This window comes from Alosa pseudoharengus, unplaced genomic scaffold, assembly GCF_046254945.1.
Source record: "Alosa pseudoharengus isolate Yale_2024_CS ecotype anadromous, Long Island Sound unplaced genomic scaffold, YU_APseudo_1.1 YU_APseudo_1.1_scf_2, whole genome shotgun sequence".
NCBI classification, from domain to species: Eukaryota; Metazoa; Chordata; class Actinopteri; order Clupeiformes; family Clupeidae; genus Alosa; species Alosa pseudoharengus.
Window position 1 is genome coordinate 12,289,861 of NW_027468663.1, and position 14,969 is coordinate 12,304,829.

The 14,969-nt window shown below is 41.8% G+C and overlaps 1 long non-coding RNA gene and 1 other non-coding gene across 2 annotated transcripts; one reads left to right on the forward strand and one right to left on the reverse strand.

Annotated features, from left to right (window-relative positions):
• Window positions 1-2,772: 2,772 nt before the first annotated feature.
• Window positions 2,773-2,855, reverse strand: trnal-cag (transfer RNA leucine (anticodon CAG)). The gene has a single exon. It is a non-coding gene; the product is annotated as a tRNA-Leu (tRNA).
• Window positions 2,856-2,925: 70 nt separating this feature from the next.
• On the forward strand, window positions 2,926-5,038 carry LOC143135051 (uncharacterized). The gene is made up of 3 exons (XR_012988775.1): window positions 2,926-3,294; window positions 4,035-4,580; window positions 4,667-5,038. It is a non-coding gene; the product is annotated as an uncharacterized LOC143135051 (long non-coding RNA).
• Window positions 5,039-14,969: the final 9,931 nt, after the last annotated feature.

Genomic DNA, 14,969 nt, shown 5'->3' on the forward strand with positions numbered 1-14,969 from the left:
TAAATTAATTTATGTTACTATACACCAACTGGCCTGTAGGTGGCCGGAGACAGTTTTCTGTGAATATCTCGAGAACCGTAGGGCCTAGGAGGTCCACCTTTTTTATGTATGTTGGTCTTAACGGGGCATGTCAACCCATCCCATTACCACTTATTTCATGTATAGCGCCACCTAGTTAAAAATTAAAAAGCAAAAAATTAGGTGTTTTCATCACAATATCTCTGGCTGACAATGTCAAAACTGCACGAAATTAAAAGTGTAGGATCATTATGACACCCTCCGAATGCATGCCAAGTTTTGTGTACTTTCGTTCATGGGGGGCCTTACAATAAAATAATTTATGTGTACATTTAGTGACGTACACCAACAATGATTCCCGGGACACTGAAAGACCGGGGTACACAAAACTTGGTGGGCATGTAACCCCACATGGATAGCATGGAACCGTCGTTTTTCGTTTTGATCTGTAGCCCCCCCGCTGGACTGGACCCCCGAAAGGAGGGTAGGGCAGACACAGTTCTCTGTGAATATCTTGAGAACTGTAGGGACTAGGATGACCATTTTTTTCCGTATGTTTGCCTCCAGGGGTCATGTTAACCCATTTCATGTACACACATGTGCACAAACAGATACACACACACACACATACATTCACAGTAATCATACGTATGACACATACTCACACAGTAGACATATGTACGCTTGCACAGGCACATACGCAGGCACACACACCAGCGCACGCACACGCACACGCACGCACACACACACACACACACACACACACACACACACACACACAACATAAACATGAACATGCACACAATTCAAGAATTTCTCAGAATTATGAACAGGCAAGATGGAGGTGGGGTTGTATAAAATGAATTTTACATGTGAAATCTATGAACTAATCATGTTTTGTTACTTGTTGTCTAGCAGATATCAGTGAGAATTGAGTACGTGTGGATAATGCAATTTAGTGAGAAAGTTAGAATCATATAGGCCTTTCAGCGTGATTTATTTTTGTGGAAAAAATGTGCTGGACTGGGCGGCGGTCATATTTTGTACCGCTCTGCGGTACATCTAGTTTGTTACCGTTTCGTCGTGGCTTTTGCTGAGAAACAAATGGTTCGCAACACACGCTGAACTTGAATCAAACATTCTTTAGAACACATGATCAACCGCGTCTGCTTTCACTTTTGAATGAAGTTCCAAGCGCAAACTCCGTTGCCATTGACAGCGGTCATTCTTGTTTTCAGAGGTCCTTTCCTAAGAAATAATGACCGCTAGAACTTTCGGAAATCCCATTCAAGTCAATGGAGCATTCTACTTGCATTGTGAAGAGCCGTATAATAATTTTCTCTAAGGTGCAGATGAGGCATGTAAATCTTTTTTTCTTTTTGGTCTCTGGTGGGAAGTTCAGAGGTCGCCAATCCTTTTTTGGACATTTGCATTGCTTAAAAATAGAGGAACATGTATTGCACACAAAGAGACTTTTGTCTTGATCAATAAATAATTATTATATTGATAACAGGACAGTGGTGTGTCAGTGCAGTTTAGCTGAAATAAAAACATACAAAAAAAATAGCATCCTGTTGTAAATTAAATTGAGTAAAACTTGTTAAACATTGTATGAAATGGATTCAAAGTGTATAAAACATTTTACGGGCTATTGTTGTGAAACTACCAAGGGCATTTACTGGAATGTGTGAAACAGGAACTAATAAAGTGTGTCCAAACATTTTATGATAAAGATTATGTCCTCTGTCAATAATAAACTATTCAGACAAACATACACTCTTTATTCATGGCTAAATGAGCTAGTACCAGAGGTAGGCTAAGGCCTAAAGTTATAATAGACCTTGACAGTCACGCCCACAGCCCATTTCGGAAGTAAGAATCCAATACAATTTCTTCATTGACATTAGTGAGGGTGTTTATTACAAAGCCTACAAGGGCAGGTTCATTCTTCAGAAGCAGGGGTAGGCTACATGTCTATACAATATTCAGATGCATTCTTAATAAATTAATACATTAATTAATCCATTAGCATTATTGATATTATTATTAATGCTAGTAGTAGTATTTATAAAGTCTATGGTGTGGCAGTTAGTTAGGCAAGTTAATAAATGAATATGATGGTGGTCCAGATGCGGTCCATGCAGCATCAGATGACAGACTGAGCTGTGATGGCATACGAAACAGTGCTCCACCACATCTGCATTAAACCACACAGTCAACTCAATGTAAGTAAGAAAAACAAGGATGTTAATTGTTCTCATCATTGCCAGCATTGTGTATAATATGATTGTCACCTGTAGATAACTAACGTTAGCATAGTTAGCTAACCGCTGCGTGCTAGCATGCTCACGTCAGAAAAGCATGGGGATGTGCACAGTAGTGTAACATTTTTATTCACCATAAATTAATAAAGTCGCAGTGGTTTTGCAATGTAAGCATGTTCCTTACATATGGCGCAGTGTCCTTGTAACATGCATGCAAGTCAATAGTCGCCTCCCGTCTAAGTTTGTCACCCAACAAAGCTAGATATTCATTTTTATACATGTATCTCCATGTCATACTGGAGTCTTTCGACGAATTCTAAATCAAGTCCGTCCTGGGCTGTAACTTTTAAAGACAGTCTTAACCATTGAAGTTCTAGTCAACTCTGAGTTGGTCTGAGTTTGATGAGCATAGCAACAATAACTAAGAGGCGTGGCTTTTGCGACCGGTCAATCTCCTCATGATCTTTTTTCTTTAAAAAAAAAAAATATTTGTCAGAAGTGGGATTCGAACCCACGCCTCCAGGGGAGACTGCGACCTGAACGCAGCGCCTTAGACCGCTCGGCCATCCTGACATGTCGCATAGTGCTGACGTCACTCTATAGAGAACAACAGGCCCAAAGTGAATGAAGTTTGAAGAACATACTTCTCGTCAAACGTGCAGTGATCAAGTTCAGAATTTGGACGTAATATCAAAGCGTCTGGCTCCACTTAATTCAAATATTTGAAATCGACAAACATGCAGGTTAACCTATTATTTATTATTGTTTTACCGCAGCACTACTTTGCACAATCCTGTGACAAATGTATTAGCCTACGTGAACTTAGTGTTGCCTCTCTACGTCAGTCAGGTCGTTTGCAAGCAGGACGAAGGGTGCTGTTTAGACGAGTTTAGCTAAAGTCAGCGTTCGTTGCGATGATTACTGAATTCTGTAGTCCTGTAGACAGGCTTTGGGTTTTGTGGGCTATGCGTTTCATGGATCCAGCAAAAATGCACAAATCACCTGCGTGATGGTAAGTAAGTAAGTAGCCTAAGTAAGTAACATTTATTTATAAGGCACATTCAAAATACAGTGTACACTGACCAAAGTGCCGTACAAAGTGGCAAAAAAGACAGTGCATAACACAGACACATAAGAGTACATACATATCAAACAATCATAAATGAGCAAGAAATGCTAAGGTGAAGAAGTTTTAAGCCTAGATTTAAAACTATCGATGGAGGGAGCATTTAATGGAAGGTGGCAGCTGAATGCTGTCACAGAATCACAGACAGGGCCTTTATGCCCCTTAATGTCGTGGGTTCGATTCCCGGCTGCACTATTGTGCCCTAGGGGACTGTGGCTTTAAAAGCAGCTCTGGATGTAAGCGCATCATCTAATAGCCTGCATTAAAATAAGGTATAATATGGTTTGTGGAAACTTAACCGCACCTAGACCTAAGTTATTTTTTAATGGACACCAGTGTTTTTGTTAACACTTAACCTTCACCAACCCTAATTTGAATCCCAAATTTCTCCCAGTGTCACCCTGGATAACTGAATAGGTAGCCTATCCTGACAGGTTGGTGTCCTATACAGATTAAAAAAAAAAAAAAACGTCCCATCTGGATGGAACACTGCACTTCACTTCATCACTGCACTGATGAATATCTTTAGGCCATAAAACCCATGGGGTATTTACAAGCTGTGAAGACTGTGTACATGGTTACCTGATGATATGTCGCTGCATGCTTTGTGCTTTTATTCCTGTTAGAGAGGATGCAATAGGCCTATACAACAGAGATAAGAGATGTCACAGATGCCATAGGCCCAGGACGATTGCGTGCGATGAAGTGGGGCCTCCTCCCTGGGATGGTCATGTTTTTTTGCCTACTTTGTGGTTAGTCTTTTAAAGCCATTCCAGTGTCAGCTCTGACGCCATTCATTTGAGGACGTAAGTTATCTCAAACTGTGCCAAATGTAATGATGTCCTTTTTTTTCCACAAGTGAATATGATACAGGGCAATTTTGTTTTATGTATTTCATAGAATGGTGACGCACAAGGAATACTGATGAAGGGCTAGACCCGAAACGTTTACCCCTTGTTGATGTGGCCTGTAACTGTTTTTTCGGCTCTTTAAGAATACACTGTTGGAACTACTCAGCCCCTGTGTGCGATCTCCCCTTTATTCATTTGAGTATTACGTTTTTTGAAGACTATACGCACCGGGCGACACCTCAATACTAGACGAAAGGCGCAGACGCCACACTTCACCTTCGCCTTTCATAGAATGGTGAAAGAAAACGAGACTATACAAATGTGAGGGAGTATTTTAATGTTCTTTGTACAAGGTCACTTGCTTAGAATGGGTCACCAGGCACATTAACTTTTTTTTTCTACTGTAGTTTTCCATATGGTCTCTGTCTGAGGATGTCAGGCAAGTGCCGTGAATGAACCGGAAGGAGTGTAGCTGGAGCTCCCTGTCCTCTCCGGTCTTCTCATAAAGATCTTGTAGTTGTCTTATGGCTCTACAGATGATCCACACAGCACTCTGTTTCTACAGTACATCACCTCTGCATTACCCAGGACACATACTCAAGAAATGAAAGGAAAGCATTTATATTTTATCATTTATTTCTTCACAGTGATGCACATTCATTTGAAATACAGTCAATATGCAGTGCAATATGCATATTAATTTGTTCAAAGCAATGCCAAGTGATGCAAAATTGTATCAGCTTTCAAAAATTAAATGTTAGATTAGGTATTTCCTCTTATGAACAATCTAAAACAGATGGGGCAGAAATGGGGAAAAAATATGTCCAATAATGGCTGTGTTCCAAACTTGAATTCACATACTTCTGTACTTGCAATACTTAATATGAGTGCACATATTGTACAGAAGTATGCTAATTGGAACACAGCCACTGTCAGATTGTTTTGACCAACACCGTCACATTCAAGCACATGCAATGCAGTAATGTCTAGCTGGCTTCTTTGCTGTTTTCTCTATCTAGTGGTTTCCATAGCAGTTCACATAAGCATCTGCCATGGATGTCAGTGTTCAATGGGATACTCAGAACACCACTGCTCAGACAGAGACACTGTGCATGTATATGTGTGCACTGAAAGCATCAAGCCAGTTTCAAGTGGTAAGTGTGCATATACTGTACTTATACTTAGAATAGGATGACACTGAGTGAACAGACATTGTAGGAAATGTTGATGAGTGAGCATGCAGCTTAGGAGCTGTATTTTTTATGTTGCTGGATTTTAAATAGAACTATCTATTTTCAAGATCTAAATAGCCTGGTCCCCACCTGAAATCAGACACAGTTCCAGAGAACTTCAAGCCCTGTTAAAGAAAGGCAGTGAAATTAGTGTCTTGCATTCTAAGATTTTGTATTCTTATTGAATCTGTAAGTGCAAGTATTGTAGAAGTATCTGCAAGTATTGTAGAAATCCACATATTGTAATGCATCCTATTGTGTATGTAGATGCAATGTATTTATGTACATTATATGCGTATTAATCACCGATTGAGTGTACTTGCAAATCTGTGTAAAGATTTTGTTAAAACTCAAATCATATTTTTTCCTTTTTTTTTGTTTGTTTGTTTTCTTATACCCAGGACCATCTCCATCTTGTGTAGATGCTGGTCTCCTATAGCTTTGGTGACTCACCACATGTAATTGAACATCCTGTGTGTGTACCACTGTGCTGTTGTGGAGTTGTCATGGAAAGTCCTGGGGAGGTGAGGCATCTCAGAGAACACTGCTCACGCTCCATGAAACATTACCACAGCCAGTAACAGCCCTCTGCAAACGTCTCGAGGGCTGACAAAGTACTTAACAAATCAGACACTGCACAATGGATTCCAATACAAAGACATTTGTTTGAAAGGTATTTGGATAAATGTAGGCCGGGTCAATTACTTGAGTGTTCTGTTCACAGAGAATGTCTATTTCCCCTCTCTAACAACATACAGTGTGTTCTTTAGCTGGCTCACACCTTGCTTTAAGTCGGTGCAAGTGAGAGGGGGTAACTGTATGTCAATAAGAACCACCAGCCTTTCACTTTGCCTGGCTCACGGCTTTATCAGCGTCTTTATCTCAGACTAATGCTGTTGTAATAAAATTATTTGAGGTGTGGGTTGGTGTTACGTAAAACACCCATCAGTCATCAAGTATGACTGGAATCGTGTGTTTAATCACACAGTGAGGTCGCGTTTCCCCATATGGTGAGATGTTCAGGGCCCTTCAAGGGGCTTGCTTCACCTCTGTCTGGGCGGTGAGTTGAAGTATGTAGGACATTTTGTCTGTCGACAACAAGGTTGTCCACTGAGGCAAATATTAACCATGGCTTTGCACATTTTAACACCTGTGGGTTTGCCACACAGGAAAGCAACAAAAATAGATGTGATTGTCTTTATGACACTGCAGGAAGAGGTGGGGTCTTGACATGCATTGCTTAACAGTGAGAGGACTGAATGGCCTATGGAGAAATTGAAGAACAAAGGAACAATAGTTACTAGACAAACAGGTTGTACTGACCATGGGGAGTTGTTGGATTTTTGTGGGGCATATTTTATTCATATTGTGCTTTGCTATGGTATTGACAATAAGGATGGTAAAACGTCTCAATTTTTTAGTCTTCCATGTCTCTCTCTCTCATACACACACGCACACACACACACACACACACACAGTCATTAAAATGGTAGACGTGTTAAACATTAATGAGTCCTTAAGCATGACAGCATGCTATGTAAGCCATGACTGTTCCCTTGACAGCATGCATGAACAACTCAGTTTATTATGTGGAAAAGGCCAACAGATAGCAGGCATGAAACAACACCATAGAAATGTGACTGTAACTGGTAGGCCATTAACATGTGTTTTGTCATCCTCCAAATGTTCTGAGATTGGGCAATTCTGTGGAAATAAAAAATAAGATTATGGGTTATGCTCCGGAATGTTGATGATGTTCTGACCTTTTAGCTTAGCAAATCAGCAGAAGTGTTTCCACATATGTCCACCAGAGGGCACTCAGACTTCAAGAACATTTTCCTAGGCACATTTTAGTGTGCTGAAGGATTTAGAGTCCACCGCAGCGTATTTTGCTATTCAGCAGTCAGCTTCAGGTTTACCCTTACCTTTTCAATTCCTCCTTTCTCTCCTCTTTTCTCCACTCTTCTTCTCTCCCCTTAAATTATTGTACACTCTTTTCTTGTCATCGATCCGCACCAAACTTCCAAGGCAGCGTGATCTCATCTTCCTCTTCTTCAGTTTGAATGTGGAGCGAGATCAAAGCCTGCCCCTGGTTGTGCTACGTGTGTGTTTCAGTGTGTGTGTGTGTTGGGGGCTGGGGGTGACTGGAGGAGGGTGTGTGGGGAGGGGGATCATTACGGCAGGCTCAACTCATGAAAGCGGCCCAAAGCTTGGGATGGATTTAGGTGGACTTTGAGGACGGCACCCCACTGCGCTCACCTCGCGAGCCCACTCGTCCTTCTTCACCAGCGCGCAGCACACCGCATCGCGTCACGTCACCCCGCGTCACGTACGACTGTGCCGTGAGACATGCCCTTAAGGCCTTTCCTCTCACTTTGCGCAGAATAAATACATAACACAACAACATGACTGAAGAGCAGCTTTTGAGGACTAGGTTATTCATACAGCTGCATTCAATAAGCTGCACATTCAGTATTAAAAACATTGATCTTCCTTCAATGTTACTGTTAATGTTAATGTAATCATCAAGCCTTTGATCTAGTAGCTCTACCCCTCCCTCTTCCCTGGGCATTCTAGGAGGGAAAACGAACCCTGTGTTATGCACCAACGTGGGTAATACGCCGCTTGTCCACCAGTTCTACACTCCCTAGTCCGAAGCACAAAGGTGCTAAAATGACCTGTGAGCTCCTGCTGTGGAAAAGCGCTGTTTAAAATATCCTATACAGCCAGACAGTATGGGGTTCTTTGTGCTGAAGGTGGTGAAACCCGGTAATAAGCTGAGAGGATTGGCTGGCCTGGGCACCAGCGCTGCAAGAGAAGAGGCTGCAGGCTCAGCGGAAGGTTCCAGAGCCTTAGCTGGAGAAGGTCAGCCATGCATGAGTAGCTGCGGCCTGAGATGAAGGGAGGAGGAGGAGGAAAGAGGAAACCGTTCAATGGACTCCCGCTTGACCTTCACACTGCCTGGCCATAACAAACCGGTGGGGGCATACTCGGGAAAGGGAAATATGCCTGGCATGAAAGATAAATAGCTTGACCAGTGGTTCCCTGTGTGTGTGTGTGAAAGGTTTTATAAGTAGTTTGGTCAATCTAAACAACTTCTGTGACCTGTTTATTCTGGTCACAGAGGAGTATCATATTCTGGTGCATCGCATATTATGTTTACTGTCAGGTTTGTAGTTCTACACACACATGCATGCACACACATGATTTCTGACACTTTACTCTCTCTTTCTTTGACTCTCTCTCACGCACTCTCTCTCACACACACATACACTCACAGAGCCACATACACACTCAGTCTCATAGTTTATTTATACCCTAATTAGCTTGTGTTTGCTTGGCATGAAGCAGGGAATCATTACTAAGGGACCCTTGGTGCTTTCTGTGTGATGGCTTCCCAATGTGGCCCGTCCTAAAGGTCAACACGGTGGCCTGATCGATGCACATTTTACCCTCCCCTGTGGGGACGCACCAGGCCACGTTTTATATGAATAAACCATCTCTCTCTCTCTCTCTCTTGTCTTTCTTATCTTTCTCTGTCTCTTCCTGTTCTCTCACTTTTTAAATCTTTCTCTCTCTTTCTCTCTCTCAACTGCCACCTCAGAGGAGTCTGCTTTAAGATTAGCATCTCAAGGTCACAGGTGTGTGTGTGTGTGTGAGGGGGCGCTTCTTTCATCTTTCTTAACACTGTCACTAATATGGCACAGACAGCTTCTGCATTGGTAAAATGGCCTGGCTGAAACACTCGGACGTCTGGAGAGAAAAGGGTCTCCTCCGTTGGACGTGAGTGGACAGGGCACTTCACCTGTCTTGTTTCGGATGACTAATGATCTTTGCAGCCTTGGGATCAAGACAACCCCAAGTCTCCATAGTGTAGATCCCAGATAAATCTTTATGCCCTGACATTTTGAGGCATTTTCACTGCATTGCGCTCCAAAGGCTGTCGGGCAGCAGTGTGTCTGTAGAATTTAATACCTGATCTATGTGACCCCATTGTGTATGGCCATTCACTGCTCTCTACAGTGTATGAACACAAGCTGCTTGTTAAATGAACACAAGTGCAATTGTTCTTACATAGATTATTTGTGGAGATATGATCAATACGGCGAGCATAGAGGCATTTAATTGCTTTTTGTTAACACCAAGCGCCTGCGAAGAGGAGCCGAGATTCCCTCAGGGTCTGTGTTCCTCTGCAATTCATCACACCAAGCGTGGTTTACACCTATTCCCCTAATGGCAAAAACAAACTCACTCTCTCTCTCTCGCACTTTTAGTTTTTTGTGTTATAAAAATTGCACTGCATATGTAAATCAATGAGAGACAGGGAGCATTTGAAGCACAAAACCATGACATCATAGATCAGGTTGGTCATTCAAAAGATATGTTGGTCACTTAAATTGAATATGTCTGTGTATGTATCTGTCTGTGTGTGTGTGTGTGTGTGTGTTTGTTTGTGTGTGAGAGAGAGAGATGAAGAAATAGAGATCTCATAGTAAAGACCCAGCTGAGGAAATACACACACACACACACACACACACATACACACACGTACAGCGTACACGTACAAACACACACACACACACACACACACACTCACTCACAGGCACACGCACATATATATATATACAAACAGGCAGGATGAGACTGGAAGCTTTGAAGTGCAAATTACTTTTAGAAGAAATGAATTTTGTCCTTTGGCTGACTGCTGCTTTCACTGTAGTCTGTGTGTGACTTGGAGCTACGCCTGCCACATGCATGGCTCTCAGAGAAACTACGCCTGCCACATGCATGGCTCTCAGAGAAGCTACGCCTGCCACATGCATGGCTCTCAGAGAAACACTTTGGAGACTTGGCCTGTAGAGGGCACTCTTATTCTCCACATGAAGTAGGAGAATGTGAGACAGCAAAACAAACATTCATCTGAGAAAAGAGACTTGGATTTATCTGTAATATGAAAAACATATATATATATATATATATATATATATATATACATATATACATCACTGACTGCAGATGTGTATCACTGCATAGCTGTTGTTTATACATGCAGAGATTTAATCCTTCTGCTGTTCTGCTATTAAAAATAACACTTTGTGGTAAAGCCTCGTCTTGGATGAAAATCCTGCATATTCTAATAATTAACAGTTACGCAGTGAATTCAATCGCTGATGTGCAGGAAGGAAGGGCAGGTACTGTATGAGAGGAAAGGAATCAGCCCCACCTTCTGCTTTCCTCATCATGACCTCTGATCCATCTTCATTGTGTAGCGGAGAGATCACACAGATAGAGTTGGCCACGCCACACGACCCTGAGTGTGAACACACGGTGCTCTGGCTGTCCCTCAATTAACTTCAAGCAGCTTTTCATTACATGCAACAATGAGAAGGCCACGACTAATTACAAGACACATACAGTGCTTCCATAATCAGGGATACATGTTTTCTTTTCTCCTCTCCCTCTTTGTCATTTTACCTTCTTTTCTTCTTTCAGGACCCAGAAGAGGAGGAGGAGGAGGAGGAGGAGGAGTAGTAGTGCCTGCCTCCTCCACACGTGAGTGCAGGTCAGCAGAGAGGAGTGAGTGGAGGCAGAGGGGTGAGAGGAGCAGGAGCATCCTTCAAAGAGCACCGCACAGCGCTCCCACCGTTAGTTTGTCTGAAATGGCCGAAAGGTCAGTGCATTTGCTTTGACAGACAATTCACAAGCTGCTGTGCTGTCAGGGCTTCTCTGGCCCCGCTCCCAAATACCTCCCCAGATACTGGATGAAATAAACAGGCAGTCATGAAGTGTTCATGGGTATTATTATTATTATTATTATTATTATTATTATTATTATTCATTCATCTAAATTGTTGAAGTTGATTTGTTTGAATTATGCTACTATGACCAGAAGTGCTTCTACTGTCGTTTTTGTTGTGACATTGTAGAGAACGTGAAGGTCGGATGGTTTGTGCAGTGTTTGGGATTGCTATTGTATTGAAATGAGAACTCTATGCAAATGAGGTTGTGATAAAAAAACAAAGGCAAACATTTCCACAACAGCTAAGTCACTCTGCATAAGACCTTCGTCTAAGCTCTGTGTAGATACTGTAGGGTACGTCATGTAAGGGAAAATGTATTGTCCAGTGGTCAGTTAAGAAAGAGCAGATTCCTCTTGAAAGACTGGAGCAGATCGGACAATACATTATCCCCCACTTATTACATAGTTACACAACACAACAATTTTCTCCAAAATGTGCCTTTTGTAAGGGCTTTGCTGCAATTCTGTGGCCTGCACCGAGACAAAAATAGTTTCTCAAACATATTGGACTTTGTACTTTCTGGTGTTTTGTGTTGCTTGCTGACTTGAGAATGAGCTACTTGCAGAATTATATGACAGATGTGAATCGGAGGAACACTACTTATTGTCAATGTCAGCGGCCGTTATTTATTTTCAGTCATTATTATCAATTAATACCATACCTGATTCAAATTTCTGCAGTGTTCTGAAGACCCTTGCAATAACACCAACAGAATATGGTGATAGTCTTGCTGTAGGGAGTTTCTTCCATAGTGGCCTGGTGGAGATTTTCATAGTGATCCCAACACGTCGCATAAGTATATATATACACTTTTGATCCTGTGAGGGAAATTTGGTCTCTGCATTTATCCCAATCCGTGAATTAGTGAAACACACTCAACACACAGTGAGGTGAAGCACACACTAATCCCGGCGCAGTGAGCTGCCTGCAACAACAGCGGCGCTCGGGGAGCAAGTTTATCTGTAGTCTCATGTGTCTTCAAGAACGAGAGGTGTGAACTACTATTTAAACCCATCTCACCACTGAAAGAATGAACTGGTAGCTTCACCATAGCAAATCCTTTATGTTGTGAATTACATTTATATGTATTCATTTCACAGACTTAGACCTATTACTATCAGTATAAATACTATGCTGCTGTGAAATGACTGGAGAAGTAGTCTAGTTAGTAATGTAGGGGAGCTATGCCAAACTAACCACTTGAACTCTCTGATGGTTGGAGATAAGTTTTCCATTTAGTTAGCTATTCAGACCAGCAAAACATTTCATTTGTAGCTAAAAAAAACTCTGAAGGATAACCTTTGACTGAAGGTTAACGGAATTCATTTTGCATGAGATTTCTCATCAGTAACTATAATTAGGAGGTATGACCTTATTCTCCCACAAACCCCATGAGAGGAGGATGTCAAATGCTCAGAACTCGCATGCTATGCTTGAGATAATCCATGCCAAGTATTGCACAAATTCACCCTACTGTGTCATTTAGTACAGTGAGGATTACATTTAGATGCTCTCAGCCAAATGATGGCAAGACAAAAATGTGTTTGGCAAATATGCAGATTCTTGCAGGATTGTGGCTCTCTCTCCCACACCTGCATTGCTGTTCTGTGCACACATGGCTAAGTATTTGCCCAAAATGTTTGTGCAGTCTCTGGGAAACTGTTTGCAAACCTCAAAGATTATTTTGAATTGATTCCATGTATACTTTATCTACAGCACACATCTGAGTGCACTGTAAAGTAAGGGTCTGCTATGACACTGTGAGTTCTCAATGAGCTATGACAGACAGAGGCGTCTGATATGGTGTCGGGTCAAACGTTGAAAAAAAAAAAAAAGAAATGGCCTCAACCTCAATGATCCATCCATCCTGTTTACTCACTGCTTGCCGTAGGCAAAGTGTGGTCAGTCCTTTGAGAGACTGAAACACAGAGCATAGCTGGAGGGTGATACAGACAGCTCTAAACAGACTTTTTATGATCTAGCCTACACAGCAGATCTGATATAGATATAAAAAAGCTCAAATGATGCAAATTGCTCTTCACAGTACTCAAACTGTCTGTGCTCAGAAAAAAGAAACTTAAATCTCGGTATTCAAACACAGGGCTGGCTCTGTTAATGGGAAACAAACACAGTGGCTCGGACTTTACGCCAGCCAATCCACACTCTACTTGAAGCATGGAAGGGATTACAGAATTCAAATTTGGCTGTTCATCTTAAACATCGCACATTTTCTACAGAATCATACAGACTCTACCTTTATTAACACTTACTGAGCCTAGTGTTTAGGCTAAACACTCTCTCACTAGATGATATTAACACTTTTGCTATAACAATTTAAACTAGATGTACCGCAGAGCGGTACAAAATATGACCGCCGCCCAGTCCAGCACATTTTTTCCACAAAAATAAATCACGCTGAAAGGCCTATAGGGGTATTCAATTAATCTTCAGCGAGGTCCAGTTACGGAAAATGTCCTCAAGCAAAGGTCCGGAGCATTATAATGTTTGACGTGCGTGTTTAGGCTATGTATATGTATGTACATGGGCGGACTGGCCATCTGGCATACCGGGCATTTTCCCGGTGGGCCGACGCACCTTTTGGGCTGATAGAATAGGCTATATAATTATTTTGCCCAACGATCGGCCCACAATAAGGACAATCAGCGGCCCATTGGTTACATTTTCATATTGACACTGGAGTGATCCAATAACAGCTCACGTCAGGCCCCACCCCTCCAATTTTGGCTCAGAGCCAGGATTCTGCGCATCAAAAGTTGCCTACACGAAATTGCGGCGGTTGCCGGTAGGCCTAGTGACAATTGTGCAAAATTAACACCAATGTAGAAGCTTCAAAAATACAATATTGCAAGTAGGCTAGCATATGTCAGCAACATGTTGAAGTTCGTTGAGTTTGAACGAGGATGTAAGCAAGCATACAGCAGAGGGACATAATGTCAGCAACATGTTGGAAGTTCATTGAGTTTAAACGAGGATGTAGCAAGCTTACAGAACAGAGGGACAGTGCAGGTGGTGGAGAGTGCGAGCGAGCCTAGTTGAGGCTACATGATAAGAACTCAGTGGTGGAGCAGGTAGGCTATATGCCATGCTGACGCCTGGCGATGATGATTATGATGACTTATTAATTGCGATAATGTAATGATATGGTAATGATAACATAGTAAGGTCGTACTGTGATTATAATAACAATAGCGCAACTTAAATTTTCTAAATTAATGATTTGCAAACCTGGACAGCAAAAAAAGAGTGTCAAATCGACGTTAATTGATTCAGTTGAATCAGTTTCCGTCAGATGGCCAAAATTCAACATCGATTGCATGAGTGGTGGTTGGTCTCTCAAAGTAGATAAGGTTTCTATCTTGGAAGGGTTATCATAGTAAAGATGGGCTATTAAAGACTGTAGACTGACAGAAATGTAGGCTACAAAACGTCAAGTCATGCACAAGTCAACTATAACCTATATAATATGCTATACTGTTCCAAAATGCTTGTAGCTATACTGTTCCAAAATGTACCATCAATGTAGGTACAGTAGGCAGTATATACAGGAATAAAATATTTCCAGCAACAGCCCTGTTTATTTTGTGTTGTTTCAGATGTCCTACAGTGATAACTGGTATAAATTACTGTAGCGTCGGTGGATGTACATGTCTAACGTT